This window comes from Orcinus orca, chromosome 3 (genome assembly GCF_937001465.1).
Source record: "Orcinus orca chromosome 3, mOrcOrc1.1, whole genome shotgun sequence".
Classification (NCBI taxonomy): domain Eukaryota; kingdom Metazoa; phylum Chordata; class Mammalia; order Artiodactyla; family Delphinidae; genus Orcinus; species Orcinus orca.
Genome location: NC_064561.1, coordinates 157018360 through 157042079, shown reverse-complemented (window position 1 = coordinate 157042079; position 23720 = coordinate 157018360). Strand labels below are relative to the sequence as shown.

Sequence of the window (23720 nt, the reverse complement as noted above, 5' to 3'; positions counted from 1 at the left end):
AATCCTTGTGTTAAATGTAACTACATCTGATATTCTTAAACTGTAGCTCCCATAACACAGTTTAAGTGTTTTTCCCCTGGGTATATGTGGACATTTTAATCAAGAAAACAAAGTTATGGTATTACGATTAGCCAAAGATCTTTCTAGCAGACCACTGAATACAGCGAATGATAACAAACGTCTTTCCAGAGACAAGAACAAAGTAAAATATTTTCTATTCATCAAAGGAGCTACCAGCATGCTTTGTGCCATTGAAAAGTTACTTTTCAGACTTCCCTGGAGGCGCAGTGGTTAAGAATCCGCCTTCCAATGCAGGGGACACAGGTTCAAGCCCCGGTGCAGCAAGATCCCACGTGCCGCAGAGCAACTAAGCCCATGTGCCATAACTACTGAGCCTGCTCTCTAGAGCCCACGAGCCACAACTACTGAGCCCGCGTGCCACAACTACTGAAGCCCGCACACCTAGAGCCCGTGCTCTGCAACAAGAGAAGCCATCACAATGAGAAGCCTGTGCACCACAATGAAGAGTAGCCCCCGCTCGCTGCAACTATAGAAAGCCCGCATGCAGCAACGAAGACCCAATGCAACCAAAAATTTAAAAAAGAAAAATAAATTAAAAAGAAAAAGTTACTTTTCAAAATATAACCAGAAGGCTTATGGTCTGCTAGAAAGCTTCCACTAATCACAACACTGTAACTATACCACAGAAACTTTCATGACAAAGTCTCCAGATATACAGAGAGGAAACAACATTACTTAAAGGTATGATGGAAGCCTCAGTTAACAGGGAAATGAAGCCTTAAAGCATAGAATGCACCTAACAAAAAAGGGGAACAGGGTAGACACTGTAGCTGGCTATTCATAAAGCACCACAATTTCTCCCTCTGGATCAACACTCCCTACAAAACAAACTGTGCCTTAATTATTGCTTATTTGAAATTACACTTGTACAGAGTTCTTTAGTACCTGACGCAGAAAAACAATCACACAAGGAAGCCTTTATTTGGGGTTTAACATGAAATCGTACAAACAAAATTTGTATAAACACAAATCCCCATCGAGTCATAACACAGATAGCAAAAGACAAAGTAAAAACAAAGAAAACTAATTGGTGGCCATACACAGCTGGACACAGTTTTGTCTTGTACACTAGAAAGTCTTTTACAAAATAATCATCTTAGATCAACAGAAGACCAATCTTCAATGTCGTCCTGCAGGATGGGTTACTTCAGCAATCTCTGCCTGTTTTCTCCAACATCCCCCTTTAGTATGGCTGGTAATTATTTTGGTGATTGCCGCCCCCTCGGGATGCCTTGCCACAAGTGCTCTGTCGGCCTCGGCCACGACCCCTAGTACCACGTCGTCCACCAGCTGCAGCACCTCATCCTCCTTTTGGTTGCCTCCTTTCTGTTGCTGCCTATGTCTTGGGTTGTGCCACTTTGATTTCACAGTTCCCAGAACCAGGTTGATGATACCTGCTTTCTAACAATTTCTTTACTGGCTCTTCAGCTGTATATGTAATAAAACAAAATCCTCTTCTTTCATTTATTTTTGTATCTGTGGAAGTTCAACATTTTCAATCTCTCCAAAGGCTCCAAAATATTCTTCTTTTTTTTAAAAATAAATTTATTTATTTATTTATGGCTGTGTTGGGTCTTCGTTTCTGTGCGAGGGCTTTCTCTAGTTGTGGCAAGCGGGGGCCACTCTTCATTGCAGTGCGCAGGGCCTCTCACTATTGCGTCCTCTCTTGTTGCGGAGCACAGGCTTCAGACGCGCAGGCTCAGTAGTTGTGGCTCACGGGCCCAGTTGCTCCGTGGCATGTGGGATCCTCCCAGACCAGGGCTCGAACCCATGTCCCCTGCATTGGCAGGCAGATTCTCTGCCACTGTGCCACCAGGCCACAAATCAAATATTCTTTAATTTGTTTTTCCAAAGTATCTGGGCTCAATCCACCTACTAAAACCTTTTTGGAGGGTTCCTTCCCTTTTAAAGCTTTGATTCTTTTAACATCTATGAATTTGCCATCCAGCTTGTGTTCTTTCAGTTCCAGGGCCTTAGCAACACTATCACCATCTTTGAAAAGCACAAATCCAAATCCTCTTGATCTTTCAGCGACTGGATCTGTTTTAATTGTGCAGTCTACAACTTCTCCAAATCGAGACAGATATTCAGTCAGATCTTTCTTGCTTGTATCCCAGCTCAAGCCTCTAATAACCATTTTAGCGTCATCCCGCTGATGCTTGGCCTCATTGATCTTGGATCCCTCTGCGAATTCCTCTCTGTTGCTGTACTCCTTCACGTCTTCCTAGCGGCGGAGTTGTCAGCCCGGGGGTGCTGGTCTGCAGTCCGAGTCACGGCAGCAGCAGCCTAGGTGCCACTCTTTGAAGGAAGGAGTATCAAAATATTTGTGGACCTATTTTGATAGTACCATACCTTTCAGAAAAGTGATGCAGCTTCCATGTAGCTCGCTGGTTAGGCCAAAGTTACATAAAACACTTTCTCCATTAGCTGCTATAAAAAACCTCCACATCCTCTAAGGTGGCCATGCTGTGAGAAAGCCCAGTCCACATGCAAAGACCAGTTGGTGCACCGGTTGACAGTCCAGCTTAGGTCCCAGCAAGCAGTCAACACCAATGAAAGAAAGATGAAGAGATGCTTCCAGATGATTCCAGCCCTCGATTGTTGAGACACCCTCAGCCATCATCTCTCCTAGGCATTGAGTTTTCCCAGCTTCCCAGACATAAGTCATCCCTAATTCTAAAATCAGATTCTTCTCAGTATAGAAGGGGTTACAGTATAGCATAGGGATTACATGCAGAGGCTCTGGATTTCCAGGGCCAAGATGCACTTTCTGTGCTGCTGCTTCAAGCCACACGACCTTGGGCAATTTGTGTTAACTCACTGTGCCCCCAGGCTCCTCATCCTTAAATTAGGAAAACGCGTACAGTTGGCCCTTTGTATCCTCGGATGTGGAACTCATGGGTACAGAGGGCCAACTGCGAGGGACTTGTGCATCCACAGATTTTGGTATCCACGAGGGTTCACAGATACCGAGGGAGGGCTGTAAATAAGTAAGTGGGTTTTGAAGATTGAATGGAGTAAGAAATTCAAAATTCTCAGGACATAATGTATGCCAGACATTGTTATTATCATTATTTTGATTATTATTTTTTTTAATTCTCATTAAATCTGTTTCTCTTCTGGTATTTCCCATATCAGCTCATGTCACTCCAGGCTCAACATTAAAAACAACAACAACAACAAAACTTCAATTCCTCCTTCTGTCTTACCAACCACTTTTCTGGATTTATTGATATATAACTGATACATAAAAATTATATATAATTAAGATGTACAACTTGATATACATACAATCACCACAATCAAGTTAATTAACAGATCCGTCACCCCACATAGTCACCATTTTCCTTCTTTTGTGTGTGTGCCTGTGTGATGAGAAACTTAAGAGCCATCCTCTTAGCCAGTTTAAAGTATACAATACAATATTGTTAACGATAGTCACATTGCTGTACATTAGTATGTCCAGCACTTATTCATCTTGCATAACAGAAACTTCGTACCCTTTGACCAACATCTCCCCATTTCCTCCTCCCACTACCCCCTGCTTCTATGAGTTTGACTATTTTAGTTCATTACAGCATTATTCACAATAAACAAAATATGAAAACAACCTAAATGTCCATCAAGAGATGAATGGTTAAAGAAGATATAATGCATATATGCAATAAAATGATATTCAGCCCTTAAAAAGAAGGAAATCCTGCCATCTCAACAACATGGCTAAACCTGGGGCTGGTGTGTGCTGAGTGAAGTAAGGCAGACACAGGAGACAAACACGAACTCACTTATGCATGGAATCTAAAATAGTCACCAACTCTTTAAAATTGGTTGTCAAGCCTTGTTGATTCTACTTCCATAGTTTCCATTATCTTTTCACTGTCAAAGCCAATTAAGGAGCAGGCCAAGTTCTCCATGGACACCCAGTAATGGAAAAGGGGAAATAAACACCACTGGGAATGATGAAGGTGCTATATCTACCAGAAATACAGTACAGAGCATAGTCGGAAGAAAGGCTTGGACAAGCCTGTGGGGTGGTCGTGAGATAAGCTCTCATCAAAAGATTGTGAGGGGAAACGTTCTGAGTAACTTCTGCCTCGCCTGCTTAAAAGGGGTGACTCGCTTGAACTTCTTCTCCCACCTGTGATGTGGAACATGAATACGGCTGAGTCTGACTTTGACCATGGAGAGGAAGAAATACATACTTTAAGGGGTGATAGAATAATCAGATGGAAAGAGCCTCGTTCCCTGAATGATGTCACGAAGCAGGTTGCCCAACAGCCCTTACAGCCCAGATCATTACGTGGGAGAGAGAGAAATAAACTTCTCTTGGTTTTCAGACCCTGTGTTACACCAGCCTAGCCATTCTGCTAACACAAGGGTCACTGTGACCTGCTCCTTCTATCGGCTGAGGCAGGATAGGCAGGGGCAGGGCTGGGGGGAAGACAAACCACTTTCTTAGATATGGTGCTGGTGGGTCAAGAGTAGAAAATGTGCACATACCTAGACTGACAGCCTGAGAGAGCCTCACATGGCACTATCACCTTGGCAAGGAACAGGCGCAGTACAATAACCCCATGTTCCCCGGAGGAGCACAGGAGTAGCTAAGAGAACTCGAAAGAGCCGGACAGAATCTGTGTGGACACCACCCCATATCAGGCGGGAGTGAGAACAGCTGAGCAGATACAGTGTGGCGAAATATAGATGTCACCTTAATCCCAGACATAATCCCGGGGTGAGGGCAGGAAAACTGAAATGACAGAGATTGTTTCTGCTGCCCAAAGGAATAAGAATTAAAAATAATAATAAGGCCAGGTATAGAAGCAGAAAGTTGAAGTTCTTGCACATCTAAATTCAGCAACTGAGATTTGTATGCAAACTGAGATGTTATAGCAACTCTGAGAGGACTAGCAACCATTTGTTGAGAGATGACTGTGTTCTTTTTTTTAAAACTTTTTTTTTTTTTGCGGTACGCGGGCCTCTCACTGCCGTGGCCTCTCCCGTTGCGGAGCACAGGCTCCGGACGCGCAGGCTCAACAGCCATGGGCTCACGGGCCCAGCCGCTCCGCGGCATATGGGATCTTCCCGGACCGGGGCACAAACCCGTGTCCTCTGCATCGGCAGGCGGACCCTCAACCACTGCGCCACCAGGGAAGCCCGATGACTGTGTTCTTGACACCTCAGTTATGTTGGTATCATTATCTGCCTACTCTACGAATGAGAAAACAGAATCTTAGAGATGTTATGTAACATAGCCGAGATCTCCCATTAGGGAGTGGCAGGGCCAGAATTCCAACCCAAGCCACCTGATCTGAATCCCAGGCTCTCAATTAATTAACTAATGTTCAAGGGTAAACACAACTTCAGGTTATTCGGAGGTTCTATTATTTGAAGTTGGATTGCCTGTAAAGGATTGCTATTATGTAAACTTCTTTGACATCAAATACATTTACAGAAAAGTACGCTTAAATGTATGACTCTGTGAATTTTCACAAACTGAACGGCACCCATATAATCAGCACCCATTACAAGAAAAGAACATGAGAAGAACCCCAAAGCCCCCCACTGTCACCCTTATAGTCACTACGCCCACCCCAAGGCCAATCCTTCTCCCTGAGCTCACTATTCTGTGCTCCATAGAATCAGAGGTTAGTTCTTGCAGACTTTTCCTTTGTGGGTCTGGCTCGCAAAACTAGAAGTCTCCATCCCTCTTTTCAAAGTTACTTCATCACAAAGAAGAAACCAAGGCTTTGCACGCTCAACTCATCAGCTTTCCTCTGTCTGTCAGAGTTTTTTAGGTCAATTCAACCTAGCAAACATTTACTCAGCTGTAAGCTGGGCACTTTGTGTGTACTGAACAATGGGTTAGAGAAACAAATTAGACAACCGTGTCCCTGCCTCCTAAAATAGCGAAGGAATATGATTGGGTACCAGTGTGCTCTCAAACCTCTTTGGAGACTGTAAAGAGCTAAATACATGCAAGATGGTCTTACGGATTATATATGGCTGGTATGCAGATGCCTGGTAAGGTATGATTGGCGTCTTAAGGTGTCTGGACTGAGTGCGTTTACAAGGATCCCATAGATTCCCTGGGTGATGCTGAATTGGAGAACAGGTTCAGATATATTTGGGGTTGCACTTTGGGGGCATATTTTCCCAGGCAGCTGATGATAAACAGTTAAATTTCAAATTGTCCTTTGTGTTTTCCAGAAGTTCTTGGGTTATTATGAAAACATCTTAGGGGCAGGAAGTAGGCCTAGGTGTAGCCACTTATTGTCTCATAGCCTGTTTCCTGAGGGTATCAATCACTGTTCCCTGTAATTCTCTAGGCGGAACCGGTATATAGACTACCTGTAAGTGTGTCATGTGTGTGTCTGCAGAAAAATGTAGACTCTATAGACAAACACAATTTTCACTTTAATTTCCACATTTAAGGAGAATCTTTTCCCCTGTTTCCAGTTTTTAAAAGTTATGCTTTACAACCTAAGTGTCCATCGACAGATGAATGGATAAAGAAGATGTGGCACATATATACAATGGAATATTACTCAGCCATAAAAAGAAACGAAACTGAGTTATTTGTAGTGAGGTGGATGGACCTAGAGTCCGTCATACAGAGTGAAGTAAGTCAGAAAAAGAAAAACAAATACCGTATGCTAACACATATATATATAATCTAAAAAGAAAAAAAAATGGTCATGAAGAACCTAGGGGTAAGACAGGAATAAAGACACAGACCTACTAGAGAATGGACTTGAGGATATTCGGAGGGGGAAGGGTAAGCTGGGATGAAGTGAGAGAGCGGCACGGACATATATACACTACCAAACGTAAAATAGATAGCTAGTGGGAAGCAGCCGCACAGCACAGGGAAATCAGCTCGGTGCTATGTGACCACCTAGAGGGGTGGGATAGGGAGGGTGAGAGGGAGGGAGATGCAAGAGGGAAGAGATATGGGGATATATGTATATGTATAGCTGATTCACTTTGTTATATAGCAGAAACTAATGCACCATTGTAAAGCAGTTATACTCCAATAAAGATGTTTAAAAAAATTAAAAAGAAAAATAAATAAATAAATAAAAGTCATGCTTTAGCAGTCATTACTTCCCAGAAGACAGAGCCCACCTTATTTTTCTTTATCTCTGAAAAGCAGTTGACCTGCTTATCTTCAGTTTGTCCAACAGACCCCTCTTCCTCCACCTTCCTCTGTGCCCCAAGAGAAGACCTCTGGCTCTGCCCCAACAGGCCCCCTGGCCCTCTGGCTGCATAGGTGGGTTCCAACAATGGGAAACAGTGCCAGGAGATCAGAAAGAGAGCTGGCTGCATTCGTCCTCCACACACTTCTTGTGCTGTTTTTCCCTCTCGCTCTCCCTCTCCCTCTTGCCGTGTCCATCTCTCTCCATCTCTCTCTCTCTGACTGCCCCCTCTTCTCCTCCCTTCAGCGTTCGGGCTGGCAAAGTGACCCATCACCCTACTCTGCTGTCCTTTTATCAAACTTTCCTTGAAGTACCAAGACTGAATGTACCAGCAATATCCTGCTAGGACATTAACTGATACAGTAGCCAATCCAGCACTGAAACCTGGGTAGCTCGGCTCAAAGCATGGTTCTTCCAGGCTTGTTGATAAAGATACTATCTAGCTTCTTCAACCAGGAATTATTTGGAAGTTTTTTTGGTCCTCATAAGGGTCCCGGGCAAAATGATGCCATCTGTCTTCTTCATGTGTGTGAATATATTTTTTCCATGGGTGGGATAGGTGATCTTTCACCTTTAGGAAGGGACTTGCAAGACCCAAAGCAGCTTTTCTGAGATTTTATAAAATCTTGAAACTTAAAAAAAAATGCACACAGAGAGGAGCAGACAGGGGCCACTTGGATCACTATTAAAATGTATTAACACTTTAGGTCCTGAATTTGTGCGTGTCTTCCAACCTCTGCAATTCCAACTTCCCATGTTTATGCAGCCCCTCTCACGTGTGCCTGGACTGCAGGGGTGCACACAGGACACACCATGAAGAGGGATTCAGCACCAGTGTTGCCAGGCTGGGCAATTTCCAGAGGATATAAGTCCTTGTGCCCAGTGGGGACTCAATAATAAAGTTGACGACAGAGATATAGATCTACTGGGATGACTGAATTTCTAAAATGTCCTTTTTCATCGTTGATCTTCCTGAAAATTATTCCAGAGCATCTCTGCCCACTTCCGTACCGTTCTAGCATTTGGGGGGTTTTGAAATGCAAATTCATATCTGCATTTGGTGATTGTTAGGGTCGCACAATATTTAGGCTCCATTCAGTTCTATAGATTAATGAATATTTATACATAATATATACATAATTTCTACATACTTTTAAAAAGTTCTCCTCCATTGCAAATTTCCTTTAATTAAGAACCTGATAGCAGTATGTTTATTTTTTTATCTTCATGAACTGGTCTAGAAGTAAGCAGGAGGAGAACATATTTATTTAAAAGAAATAGTAAAGAAAATTTAGCAAATAGACAAAAGCAAAGGGAAATGCCACCCAAAATCTCCTCGCGCCAACAAAGCAATTCTAATATCTCCATACATTGTACTCAGATATTTTTCTAAGTAGAGGTATGTTTGTTTCGCATACAGACTGTGAACTGCACGTACTGTGTTGTTTCTAACATTTTCCACTTTATCAAACATTTTTAAAAATTGAAATATAATTGATTTACAATATTAGTTTCAAGTGTTGAATTCAACTATGGTGAATCACAACATAGTGATTCAAAATCTTTATACATTATACCATTTAAAGTTATTATAAAATATTGACTGTATTCTCTCTGCTGTACAACAGACCCTTGTTGCTTATTCAATTTACCAAGCATTTGCCTTTTACAACAGAATCATAATTTAACTTTTTAATTGTTTTTTCAATACTCTACAGTTAGATATTCTAAATCTATTCTAATTTTTTTCTGTTACAAACAACTTCTTGACGAACATCTTAATTCAAAAAGCATTTCTATGCAAATCAAAACTACAATGAGGTATCACCTCACACCAGTCAGAATGGCCATCATCAAAAAATCTACAAACAAATGCTGGAGAGGGTGTGGAGAAAAGGGAACCCTCTTGCACTGTTGGTGGGAATGTACATTGATACAGCCACGATGGAGAACAGCATGGAGGTTCCTTAAAAAACTAAAAATAGAGCTACCATACGACCCAGCAATCCCACTACTGGGCATATACCCTGAGAAAACCATAATTCAAAAAAGTCATGTACCACAATGTTCATTGCAGCTCTGTTTACAATAGCCAGGACATGGAAGCAACCTAAGTGTCCATCAACAGATGAATGGATAAAGAAGATGTGGCACATATATACAATGGAATATTACTCAGCCATAAAAAGAAACAAAACTGGGTTATTTGTAGTGAGGTGGATGGACATAGAGTCTGTCATACAGAGTGTAGTAAGTCAGAAAGAGAAAAACAAATACCGTATGCTAACACATATATATGGAATCTAAAAAAAAAAAGGTTCTGAAGAACCTAGGGGCAGGGTGGGAATAAAGATGCAGATGTAGAGAATGGACTTGAGGACACAGGGAGGGGGAAGGGTAGGCTGGGACGAAGTGAGAGAGTAGCATGGACATATATACACTACCAAATGTAAAATAGCTAGCTAGTGGGAAGCGGCCTCATAGCACAGGGAGATCAGCTCGGTGCTTTGTGTCCACCTAGAGTGGTGGGATAGGGAGAGTGGGAGGGAAACACAAGAGGGAGGAGATATGCAGATATATATATGTGTATAGCTGATTCACTTTGTTATACAGCAGAAACTAACACACCATTGTAAAGCAATTATACTCCAATAAAGATGTTAAAAAAAAGCATTTCTAATGTTTTTATTTATGATTATTTCCTTAGGAATCATCCCCCCCAAAAAAAGAAAAAGATCAGATTATATTCTCACAGCTCCTTTTATATCACAATCATGTATTATATATTGGAATTATTACTAGATGAATGTCTGCTGTGTCTCTTACATTATGACCTCCCCAAGTGCAGCACATTGTCTGTTTTGCTCATCATTTAATTTCCCAGCACCCAGCACAGTGCCTAAGACATACTAGGTGCACGATAAATGCGATATTGAGACAATGAATAGGCAAATAAGTCAGTAATGCAAAACATTCTGTTTCTGCAAAACAGAAAACAACCCTAATGTATACAGGGACCTAAATATTTTTGTAATGTTATTAGGACAAATGAATAGCTATTTTTTAAAAAATTAGTTAGATCTTTACCATTACCATATGTCATAATAAATCAGAGATTGATTAAAGAGTTACATATTTAAAAAGCAAGCCACACACATCCACAAATAAGATATGAGTGAATATTTGTTCTAAATTATATAACAATGAAAGAAATCTGAAAGGGTAAATTTTCTGGACCATACAAAAGTATAGAATTTCTACACATCAAAAATATCACAAACTGGACTTCCCTGGCAGTGCAGTGGTTAAGACTCCGTGCTTCCACTGCAGGGGGCACGGGTTCGATCCCTGGTCGGGGAATTAAGATCCCACAGGCCCTGCGGTGTGGCCAAAAAAAATCACAAACAAAATTAAATAAGTAGGATTCCTAGAACAATACTTGCTCAGGTATGGAACATGAAGGATTAACATCCTTCTTCTAATAGCAGTCTGCATGCATCTATAAGAAAGAAAAAATTTTAACTAGTTGATAAATGGGAAAAGGATGTGAACAATTTACATATGTAAGATAAATTACATATGAAAATAAACATATAAAAATGTTTAATAGTAGTGGAATAAATTCTACTTATCAGTTGCCATTTTCACATATCACGACTAGAAAAATCTATTAATGTTCAATGCTGATGAGAGTCAAAGAGAGTCACATAATTTGCTGGAAGTAGTGGACATTGGTACAATCTTTCAAAATCAGTACGCGGGCCTCTCACCGCCATAGCCTCTCCCGTTACGGAGCACAGGCTCCGGACGCGCAGGCTCAGCGGCCATGGCTCACGGGCCCAGCCGCTCCGCGGCATGTGGGATCCTCCCGGACCGGGGTACAAACCCGTGTCCCCTGCATCGGCAGGCGGACTCTCAACCACTGCGCCACCAGGGAAGCCCTCAAAATCTTTAATAAGCTTTTCTTCAATATACGCCACCTCTCCTCACCACTGCCTTGTCATTTTGTGTCCTTATATTTACTTTGTATCAATGCAACTGTATGTTGACTTATTTGTTTTCCCCCATAGCATAAGGATATACACATACCCATCCTTAAGTAAAAATATTTTTTAAAGTATGAGTTTTTTTCCCATATATTTTCACCACAAACAGCTGCTATTATCAGCATTATTATTTTTGAACCTTGGAAATCATTGTAATAGTAGAAATTAATTTCTTAATTTAGTAATGGATGTGCCACTGTTCTCAGCGTTTCAGCTGCTCTTACCAAGCTGTCTTTCAAGGGCTTCTCTCTTAAGGAACTCTTGCATCCCCTGTCAAGAAATAGAAAGGGATAGAGTAAAAGTATCTGGGATAAGGAGGGGTTTTGCCGAGCTCAGGCTCTCTCGAACTAGTGGCATGGAGACGTGAAGAAAAATGGTGTTAGAGAAGATAAATGAGTGACTTTGCATTACTTTAAAAACAGAACTAAGGGGAGGTACAATAAAAGAGAATGGGAAAAAGAGTTTGTATTGAGGTCAGCATTAGCAGAGCACGACGCTGTTGTCCTCAACCATGGACATGGTTGGCTGCAGAATTCCTGGACCCTCTAAGTAAAGATAATGTTCGCCAGTAGGTGGCAGTCACATGTCTAGAATAGCCCAGGACATCGCAGACCAAGTAATTAGCCTTACTGATGTGTTTCCTCTGGCCACCCAGCATTGTGAATTCTTATTTCATATTGGGCTTTGGATGCATTTTACTATTCCATGCAATTTGTCAGTGCTCGTGACAACTGGTCCAAATCATGGCCCAAAGTAGTTACTGCTGTCGAGGTTACCAGTGTGGTTTTCCTTCCATTGTTTAGGAATCTACTCTTAGACCTCTCTATGTACTTTTTCTCCTTGGGAACTTGACACTACTTCTGCCTTAGAAATGATCATAAATGATATCCCAGACAAACGTTTCTTACAAAAAGAATGAGTAGTACAAGGAATTGGCCAGCTGGGGTTTTGCTTTGTATTGGTTTGGTTTTCTTGTTTGGTAGATTTAAACAAAGCTTTCCAATATTTTCCTTCCCAAGCAAGACTAACATTGAACAAACCATGTTAGATCACAGTGGTATGAGATGCTAACCTATTTTGACAGATGCTTCTGTTGTAGGTTCTCATTCTATTTAATGTGCACTTAAGTCTCTGAGTTTGCCCAGCAAGATATCAGAAATACAGATACCACCCTTTTATAAAAAGCTTTGTTCTCAAGACAGAGAACACTGTGCATGCAGTGTTTATATATATGCATACAGCTAGAATGAACCAAATATAATGATGCTAACACTGATCTAGATTTTCACAGCCATATATTACTTGAGTGGCTTATGCCCATGTTTCCTACTAAGAAAGGATATCCAGTGGAGACCCAGAGGGTCAGATGGGCTCTTCGAATGAGCCAGTGAATCATCTTCAGCCCCGGGATCTCTTCTGTTATTTTTCACAGGATCTGCAGCTACGCAGGAGAACAGGTTGCAAAGTTCAGAGTAGCTGCATTTACATGGGGAGCTGGGTGTTTGGAGGTGTGTCTTGCGGGAGAAAGAAGTTTCTCTGAGAGCTACCACATCCTATTATGGGAAAACATGATAAACCACTATTTCATGCGACAGAGCCTACAGCAAGGCCAGTGACTGAATGTTGGTTATGGGTCACTCCTCGCCTGAATCCACAGGAACACTTCTCTCTGCAAAGGCCTCTGACTCTGGCCCCAGGCCATCATCAGACTGTGTCCTAAGTCGCCATGTTTGACAACTGTCTGCAAAAATAAACCATTTTAGCTGCCGTATAAGATAAAGAGGTTCTCAGTTTCGTAGTATTGACCTCCGCAAATGAAGAATGTCCTCCAAACTCTAAAACAAGAAGTCGTTCAGAGATTCTATATAAGCATGAGTTATCTACAGACACATTGATTACAGAACATGTGACTGAGTCCTAAGTGCTACTGAATTCACAGTAACATCAACTCTGGTTTATGTTTCACCAGTCCCTATGTCCAAAGGGGAAGCCAGTTGTTGGGTAATAGTATTTAGCGTAAGTCAATATTTCAGAGGAAAAGCATTAGGGATAGACCTTTTTTAGCTATACCTCCCCACTCACCAAACACTCCTCTTTTTTTTTTTTCTCAAACACTCATTCTTGACTAGGAATAGTTCATTATGGAGGACAGTTTCACCCTTCATGGTGGTAGAAAATTTCCCTGTGTCCTTCACTGCCCACTCTTTGTACTTTTTTTTTAACACAGATTTTTTTTTTATTTTTAAAGACACCAATTGTACTTGAACATTTGTTATTTTTTTTAAAATTTATTTATTTATTTATTTATTTATTTAGGCTGTGTTGGGTCTTCATTTCTGTGCGAGGGCTTTCTCTAGTTGTGGCAAGCGGAGGCCACTCTTCATCGCGGTGCACAGGCCTCTCACTATCGTGGCCTCTCTTGTTGCGGAGCACAGGCTCCAGACGCGCAGGCTCAGTAGTTGTGGCTCACGGGCCCAGTTGCTCCGTGGCATGTGGGATCTTCCCAGACCAGGGCTTGAACCCGTGTCCCCTGCATTGGCAGGCGGACTCTCAACCGCTGCGCCACCAGGGAAGCCCACCCTCTTTGTACTTTATCGGGAGTTTATTTGGTACTTTTCACCCTCTTTCTGTATTTAGTTTTCAGTCTTGGTTAATGCCAAAAATGAACCACCTAATTTCAAAGTCATTTAAGTTCATATTATATATAGATATGTTTGAGCATATATACATATGATTATCTTCACATATATAACTATTCACATATTTATGTTGATATCACTCATACATGGATGCATGTGCAGGAAAGGATTTGGCCCTTTTTATTTAAAACTAAGAACATATTCTGGACTGAATATGTGTGTACCCCCCAATCATATGTTAATGTCCTAGTGCATAACATGATGGTATTAGGAGGTGGGGCTTTTGAGAGGTAATTAGGTTTAGGTGAAGTCATGAGGGTGGAGCCCCAAGAGGAAGAGATACCAGAGCTTCCTCTCTCCACCGTGAAGACACAGGGATAAGGTGGCTATCTGCAAGACGGTAAGAAGGTCCCCATCAAAAACCGAATCTGCCCAGTGCCTTGATCTTGGACTCTCCAGCCTCCAGAACTGTGAGAAAGAAATGCCTGTTGTTTAAGCCACCCAGTCTATGGTATTTTGTTTTAGTAGCCCAAGCTGACTATGACATAATATATTAACATACATGAAGAGGGTACAGCGTGGAAGGCCATGTGCCTACCTGTCAACAATAGTTATTTTGCATTGTGGAATTGCTTCCTTTGCTGATCACTCTTTCTTTCTTTTTTATCTGTGTTTTCCAAGTTTGCTGTAATAATCAAATATTACTTTTATAGTTAGAAAAAAACATAATGCAACAGTTTTTGAAAAAAACATATCCGATTGGACTAATAAAGCAATAGGTTCCAATAAAAACGGAAAGGTGTTATTGGTCTTAGAGCCTGTCAGCCAGGATGATTCTCAAGTCTGTCTACCAGGCGCTGACTCGGCCAATATGACTTGAGTGTTTCCTCACCGTAAGCAGAGGTGGTAACGCGTGGGTGATCCTATTCAGGAATGTTGAGCAAAGGAGAGGGTTATAAGAAAGCTCTGCGTATGTACCTAGACTGCCGATGTGAAAATGTGCTGACTCACTTGAGTTACATTTGCACTTTCTGGGAACCAGCTGTGCATCTCCCATTATAGGGAATCCCCAGCAGCTGGGGCCATGCAGAAGCCCTCCAGCGGAACTCCCCGAAGCCCCTGTGCAGCACTCGCAAACGGTAACGATTTGGCAGAGCTGCCAAAGTCAAGACGGCAAGAGTCCCAGACTTCATTCCAACGGTCAAGAGTCAAGGTGTGTTTCATAGGATATCCGGACCATGGAATTCCATAGCAACTGGGGTTATCAGCTAAAATACGGGGCACTTGGATAAATTTGAATTTCAGAGAGAGATGCACAGTAAATAATTTTTAGTGTATTTCCCAAATATTGAACAGGATATACTTATACTTTTAAAAAAAATTAGTCATTGCTTATCTTGTCGACTGAAAGAAATGCACAACAGAAAAGTTGAGAATGATATTTTATTCAGCGGACTTTCTGAGGACTTCAAGCCTGGGAGGCAGCCTCTCAGAGCTATCTCATATAACGCTGAGAAGCTCCTCCGAAGAGGTAAGGGAGGAACCAGGATATCTAGGAGTTGTTGCAACAAAGACCAGGCAGTCGGAACATCAAAAGATTACTGTGAATTAAAGAAAACCAGATATCTCAAGTTAAGGAACTTAGCGCTTTCCTATGTATGAAAAGATGCAAGAGTCTGGGTTCATTGAAATCATGCCTTTGATGTTCACCTTAGTTATCTCCAGCCAGGATCCTCTTCTCTCCCACCTGAGTTCCCTGAGGGTTCACCATATGGGGCATCTGAGGTGTCTTGATGGTTGCAACATCCTTTGTTTACTGAAATGGCAGACAACATTTTTCACAATCTGAAATTCAAATTTAACTGAATTTTTTATTTGTTAAGTCTGGTAACCCTAATGGGGAACATTCACCCTCCCCCTTCCACTTTGCTTTGTTGGTTGGTTTTTACTTATTAAACTCGGCTACTTAATAGTTCAGGTTTTACAAATACATGCTGAGCCTTTCAGGAAGGCACCACTGCAGGTAAAGCTGGCATGCAATAGACAATGGGAGGCCACCTCGACAGTGTCAATGGTGGGGCTGGCTGGTTGGAAGCATAAGGTGGCTGTCAGGGCTCCCCTGGAGCTCCCAGGGCTCTCCCCAGAGTCTCAAGACACTGTACACTGTAAAGAGCTTTAAGTGCGACTGTTAGGGCCACATCTGAGCCTTCCTTTGGCCATTGTACAAACGGAGCACCTGCAAAATGCAATGAGCTCACCTCGCTGTAGACTGAAGCCATTGTTCGGCCCCAGTGAAACTTGCCAGGGGCAAGGAAGGACTGGGAAACAAGAAAGGGCAGCCCAGCACGGGGTCAAGATTGTGCCACAGCCTGACTTTCCACAAGGACTCTCTTGTCTCTGGATGGTGGGAGTGTTGATGTAAGGGAGCCTGGGATGGAAATTCAGCTTTCCCTGTAGGTGACTCAAACAGCCAGCCAGGTGGCAGGGCTCATAGGCTGAGAGTGTGAGGGGCCTGACCCAGTGCCTCTTGGCCACCAGCCAAATGCCTCAGATCCCCACTGTTGGCCTCACACTCTGGGAACACTTGAACATTTGAACTAGAGGATAGCATTCTCCTGTCTAACAAACACATTCAGAGGAATTCCTCTATCTGGCAAGTGATTTCCTAATAGTCAGACAACAGAAGCGAGGGTTCAGGATAAAGGTGGAGGCATAGATCAGGAGTCAGGGGTCCTGGCTGTGCAGCTTTAGTGAAATCTCTTCCCCTCTCCCCTCAGTCCCTCATTTATGAATTAAGAGGTAGAGCTTGATGACCACGGAGGCGCTTCCAACTCTATAATGCTGATAAATGGGTGAGATGCAGGATCAATAAACTCTGGTAAGGGAAAGGATTCTGGGACAGGTTAGACGTCTAAAGCTCAGTTCAGGTCTCAAGATTCGCTTTCGAATGGCGCTCTAAGGTGACAGGGGGTGGGCTGAGATCACCGAGGAATAGCAAGGGACGAGGGGCAAAGGAAGAGCCCAGCCCTCTGAGCCCCACCCCCTGAAGCTCTTCATTCCACTCCCGTAAGGCCCAGGTGTTAATAATAAGGCCACATGTACTATATGGGAGAAACTGATGCTAAATTCAATAACCATTTAGTATGTCCTTTCTCCAGGCAGGACGAAGTCTTGGCACCAGAATATAAACTCTAACTAGCTGCTCATATGGGCTGAATTTCTCTCATTTGTTACTAATTCAGCAAATATTTATGGAGAATCTACCCATGCCAGGATTGTTGTAAGCTCTGAAGAGAGTATTGAAAGCCCCTTTCCCCTCTATCAGCAGAATAGAAGGAAATAGTCCACAGGGTATCACTGCTCTCTGGTTGCTAACTGAGCGAAAGCAGATTCCATGCTACTCCAGTGCTTTGTTTTTTATCCTACCTCGTTCCCCGTCTTCACCCAGCCATGTTGGTTTGAATCATCCCTAGAGAAGCAAGGACAGTTATGGGTTGAATTGTGTCCCCATACAAAGACTGAGGCAGGGTCTGGGGAACTGACAAGGGCTGGTGCTCTGAGGCCAACCTGTTCACTGATGCCGGCGGCTCTGATGTCATATGTGCTCCGCTGACTCTCTTCACCATCTGCCCTTGCTCTTCGTGGATTTGGGGTCTCGCCTTGAGCCTCCCAGAACCTCTCATGCCCAATCCAGGCCATAGGCCCACTCCACCTCTGTTTGAAGACTTAGCCTCATTTTGTCTTCCCCTGACCTCCAGTTTCTGGCCCAATCCTGACCTTGTCTTGATACCGAGAGCTCGTGGAGGCTGTGCCCCAATTTAAATTGATGATAGGACAGGCCTGTTGGAGGTTGTTCAGGGATCATGGAAGGGAGGAGTGGGGAGCAGGGAAGGACTTCATGAAATAAGGATGCATTTGGCTCGGATCATAGGAGGAGGTCATAAGCACTCGCACTTAGATTTTCCCTAGCACTTTCGTGTGTATCGCCCTAGAGTTATGCAACCACATGAGAGACAGTTGAGACCGATGTCATAATTATCTTTATCCAATCTCCATGTTACAGGTGAAGAAACTGAGGCTCACCCAGGCTACGAAACTTGACCTAAATTACGCAGCTGATGAGTGAGGCATCATCTGGTTTTAATACAAGTTCTTTCTGCCCTGCCAGGCTCTCTCCTGATAGATTGGCACTCAGAAACTGAAGGAGGATGCAGTCAGGCTGAGGTGCTGCAGGCAGAGGCAGACCAAAACTATCATCGACTTGGCTCTTCCTCCTTGTCAAGCACAAACTGGCCAAATACCACACACTAATAACAAAACACCTTGCATTTAGGCAACACCTCGCAACTGACAGTGTCCTAACAAGCATGACCTCATTTGATCCTTACAAATAACCCTATAAGGTAGGCAGGGTGAACCTGGTTATCCTCATTTTACAGATGAGGCACCTAAGCAAAAGAGGGTTAAATTCCTGACCCCTGGTCACAGAGCCAGGGGGGGTGGAAGAAGTAGGACTTAAGCCCAATGTTTCTCTGCAAGTCCATCTTCTTTCCTGTCACTCAGGAATGGGGTCCAGTCCAGGAATGGCAAATACCTGGCACACGTACAGCCCTATCTCCCACCATACCCCAGGCAGACATTATTAATCAATCACAGCATTGTGCTTGATTTGACCTCAAGTTCCTTCTCAAAATAGTTCTCCAGGCAGCCATTATCTGTTCACACTGGACAACAAGATGAAGACTATTTTCCAGACTGCTCCAAGCAAGGCACAGAGACCTAATGCAGAGTGCAATTCATCTGATTAGAGATCTGGTTCAAGACTCAAAAAGACCCTAATAAAGTGACTGTTCCCGTACAGTCTTACCTATTAATGTGTGACCATAGCAACAATAATAATGGTTAAGGTTTTTGGAGCACTTAACTGTGTGCTAGGGCACTATATTAGGCACTTTACATGCACTTTCCTACAGAGTAAATCCTATCATTCCCATTTTAGAGGTGAAGGAATGGAGGCTTTGAGAATTTAGGAAACTTGCCGGATGCAGCCTGACCCTGCCGAAGCCCGCAGAATCCCCACCTTGCTATACTGTCTCCTAGACTGTAGACCGATGGGTTTTCGATTCTTTGTGAGGAGAAGCATTTCTTATTTTCCCAGACCCTTAAAATCAAAGAGGGGAGTAGATGCCAAGAGTAAAGTTAAGCAAAGCAAGCGCCCTGAGAGGTGGCTTTGAGGAAGAGAGTTTGCAGTGTGAACAGAGCTTGGCCACGTGAGGCCAAGCATGTAGGCACAGAGCCCTTGGCAGTGCAGGACAAGCCAACGGTAAGAAACTGGGGCCGGGGGCTAGCTCTCCCACACTGCCACATTCTGGCATGTTCTTCAGGGGTGTTCAGGAACCTAAATTTGACTCTGAACATTCACATTGCTATGAAGGTGTGTTTGTCGAGGTAGGAGGGTAGAACGTATTTGTAGCTTGATTTGTAACTTGCGACACTTAATCATATGGTCAGCGGGCCTCCTTTTGTACTTTCGCCCAGGGACATGCATTTGTTAAGGGTGGATTTGGTAAACACGAGGCTTCCCTTCGTCTGCTGTTTTTGCTGCTTCCTCAGGCAGGCCGCTTCTGGTTTTGGGTGTTGGTGGGAGCAGAGGCCCCAGCCGTCAGTCACTGGCTTCCTGAGGTCAGAGCAGGTGATTTGCATTCATTTAGTGCTGTCAGTTGCAGTAGAACCAGTAAGGGGGTGGCAGTGGTTCCTGATCGAAGCGGCCTCCTGACCTTGGCAATGGTGGGGGGTTCTGGAGCCAGGTCCCTGGTTGAGAAGGCAGCCTCCAAGTGCAGGAGAAACTTCGGCTCCCTTGGTGGCCTGATTCTTTGGCGTCACTTAAGGAGTTGTTCCTGAACCTTAATTTTGAGTCAGCTTCTTCAGCCCTTTCAACGATTCTCTAAATCGTATAAATCCCTGAAATAAATCCTTTCTGCATGAAACAACTCAAATGGATCCTGCTCTATGTAACTAACCCCCACCGGGCACTTCGTAGCCTGCCTTCCATGACTAAGATTCTGGTATCTAAGGAAACACACCTTTAGCTACATTCTGTGGTCTCATTGCTCCATTGAATCGGCTCCTTTGGTAAGGTTTGCTCAGTCTCGGTCCTGTACCTGGATTCAGCCTCTCTGATTCTTCCTTCAGATCTCTGTCTGCCTGACGTGGACGGTGCGCTTCCTGATCATTGTCTCTCAGGTCTTCCTTGGTGGCATCAAAGCCCAGGGGCCAATCCCAGCACCACCCCCTCCCCAGCCTGGGCTCCTGGGGGCCTGGACCAGGTCCAGCAGCACTCGGGGGCCTGCTGTCTCAGACGAAAGATCAGACAAATGTATGGCAAGGCTGCATGCATCACAGCTCGGTGAGAGCCATCTGAGGACGGTCACTGGAATTGTACACGAAGAGAGTGCATTTGAAGAGAGGGCAGGAAGGACTATGGAGATAAGCCTGACCTTGGTGACCCTGTTAAGTACTGAGAATGGCACTCCCTGAAATCAGAGATTGCAAAAGCAAACGGAAAACGTTCCTTGTTTTTGAGTTCTTCTCCTACAGTTTCTCCGAGTCTTTCAAGGCCTTGGGTAAAACCAAGCAGTTTCATTTTACTACGAGTCCCTGCAAGGAAGTCTCCAAATTCCAGTGGCCCAGTTTTGTCCACTTTCACCTCTTCAGGTTTGAATGATCTTATACAGACTTACAGCAGGTCCACTTGAAACCATTTTTGTCTCATCGGGTTTCATCTCCCAGCTCATGAGCTCATGGGTTTTGCATGATTTCAATATGAAGTCATCAGCTCATCCCTAGATTCCCAGACAGGCCCGAAAACCTCAGGATTCTTTGAATAAACTAGAGGTAAGCCCCATGGTTTGCACTGAAACCTGAAACCCAGACTTTCTCCCAGGTGCTCTCACGTATGTATATTTATATTTATTATATGGTTCAAATCTTTCTCTCTTTCTTAAACACTAAAACTTTCCATCTTGCTTTTTTTCTCCTTAGCCTTTGCACCTGCCCGGTCAGAAAAGGAGAAGGCCCAGAAGGAACTCAGTCCTGGAAGAGTCAAATGGTCAAAGCTCAGGAAGTATCGAGCCCTCTGTTTCACAAAGGATCATGTAAGTACACGCTGGGAGCTGAAGCAACACTGAGATTCTGGTGGGAGGAGAAAAGAAAACTCTACCATAAGACGCCTGCATAAGGAGTGGAAAGTGGTGTATATTTCAAGTATCCATTAATAGAGTCAACTTGCTGGAAACAAGCCAGAATGTGTAGGCCTGGAATTCTGGAATGTGTATTGACAGAACATTTCTGATTTCCAAAGTCATAGCCAACAACAAAAATCCCATTGTGGTATCAGAGGTTCCATTCTCTCTTGTATACCCATGGGTTCTCTCTGAGCATAGACCATGAAAGAGTTTATAAAAAATAACAAGAAAGTCATAAAGACGGCAACTTTGAGTTTATACCAGTAGTTTGAATTTTAAGAAAACACAACTCCTTCTTCAAATGTAAAAATCCACATCACTCCATCTAATTTGATTCAAACCAGTACTATTAAATGAGCCCCTGTTACATTCTCAGTGCTGAGTAAAGTTGCAGGAAATACAATAGACCTATATTAAATGATTCCTTTTCTTGAAGAGTAAGAGAGACAAATATTAAACATATTGAACTTATTAGAGAGCAAAGCCAGGGAAGATAACCTGAAGCGTGTTACTGACATGAAACCTGGTAGGCAGTGAACAAAAGAAAACACAGGGAAGTCAAACAGGTAGGTAAGGGCTTCCCTGGTGGCGCAGTGGTTGCGAGTCCGCCTGCCGATGCAGGGGACACGGGTTCGTGCCCTGGTCCGGGAAGATCCCACATGCCGCGGAGCGGCTGGGCCCGTGAGCCATGGCCGCTGAGCCTGCGCGTCCGGAGCCTGTGCTCCGCAACGGGAGAGGCTACAACAGTGAGAGGCCCACGTACCGCAAAACAACAACAACAAAAAAACAGGTAGGTAAGTATTAACTGGAGACAAAATCCTTGAAAAAGTTCTTGAGGTTTGGGTAGGATTTGGGAGGTTTCTGATCTAATGTTAATATAAGTAACTTTGCTCTGAAAGGAAATGAATCTAAATATAACTTGTCCCAAGGAGAGTTTGGGGAGTGGTCAAGTGGAAAGGAACAAGACTCCATACCCATCTCCTGGATGAATTTGAGCTGCTCCAAGTACTGGAAAGCCCCGAAGTGAGAAGATTGTAAACCCAGTGGAAAAGTGGAAGGGAAGCCAATGTGGGTAATTAGCCATGGCAGAGTGCCAGATCCCACATCTTGACCACTTTATCTTTGCTTCCTGTCTGTCCTTGGACGAGATATTGTCAGGAATATAAGCGTCTAGGATGAGGAAGGAGAAAAACCTAGTGGTGAGAGGTGAATGATGTCTGGGAAGACTGGGCGGATATAAGTCATTGAGTAAATTAACTCCTACGCTACTCTTACGTACATTAAAAGTCCAAAATGGAATGAATTGTCTCTGCCATTTTCCCCGAGCCTGGTCATCTTTCTCTGTTGCCCATTGTATTTAATGCCACTTTCATTATGTCGGCCATTCAGAATGGAAATTTCTTTCTTCCTTTTGTAGAAGAGGAAAATCTTTTTTTTGACTCTCCTATGTTTAGTGGCTGGGGCCTCTGAGTTAAACTAACAAAAGACGGATTAACAGGAAAAACAGTTTATTTGCATGTGCAACGTGCATAAATGCAGGAGTGCTCAGTGATGAGTAACTCAAAGCGTTGTTAGAATTAGTAGATTAGAAAAAGGGAGCGCAGCGCAAGACTCTTATGGGAAGAATAAATAGGCTTCTTTAGAAAAGACAGGTTTTTTAGGAGAACAAACAAGAGATAAGAAAGCTCATGGTAATATTTGTCTCTACAGGTATGAGCAGTCTCTCTGACTTCGTAGGGGTCAAAAATTCCCCCCAGAGAAGGGATTTATGGTAGGTTTACTCTTGGTCTCTCCTGGGGGCAGACCTGCCCCAAAGAGAGAATTTATGGCAGTCCTCATTTCTCAGAAGTTTCTGCCTTTAGTCAGATAAGGGAAGCTCTGAGAAGGCTTCTTTCTGTATCTGTTGAATCTCAAATGTCTTCATCTTAAAATAATCTTTGAACCAACCCTAGGGTTCTGAGTGGGTCTCCACACCTGCAGCTCTGCTTTTAGTTCATAGCCTAATCCTCTGCTAAGACTATGAGTTTCTAAAGGATCTTATTAATCATTTATCCCCAGAATCTGGCATATGGTTTCCCACTTATTAAATAAGTTTGAATCAATGAGTAAATAAAGTAAAAGAATACTGTTTTCCTAATATTTATCAAAGGGCAATAAACAAAAAGATCATGACACCTTTTACAGGACAATTCCTGGAGATGTCTTTAGCCTTGGTCTGTCTCCTGAGATGCCCACCTGTATTCTCAACTCTTTGTAGCCCATCTCCACCAGGTTTCGTGGGCATCTCAAATTCAGCCTATCCCACTATGAACCCATTGTCTTTCCTGAAAACCTATTCTTCCTACGTTTCCTAATTCAGTGAATGGCATGTCACCAGACACCCAACTGCCCAAGCTTTATAAATGTTATTTCTCATTGACTCTCCTCTTTTCCCCTCTAGGGAATTGTCACGCAGCTCTACTGATTCTACCTCTAAAATATCTCTAGAATAAGCACCCCTTCTGCCCCCATTCT

At 43.2% G+C, this 23720-nt stretch overlaps 1 pseudogene; it reads right to left on the bottom strand.

The window, feature by feature from the left end:
* Positions 1 to 1264: 1264 nt before the first annotated feature.
* LOC101277489 (heterogeneous nuclear ribonucleoprotein D-like) lies at positions 1265 to 2233 on the bottom strand (annotated as a pseudogene).
* Positions 2234 to 23720: the final 21487 nt, after the last annotated feature.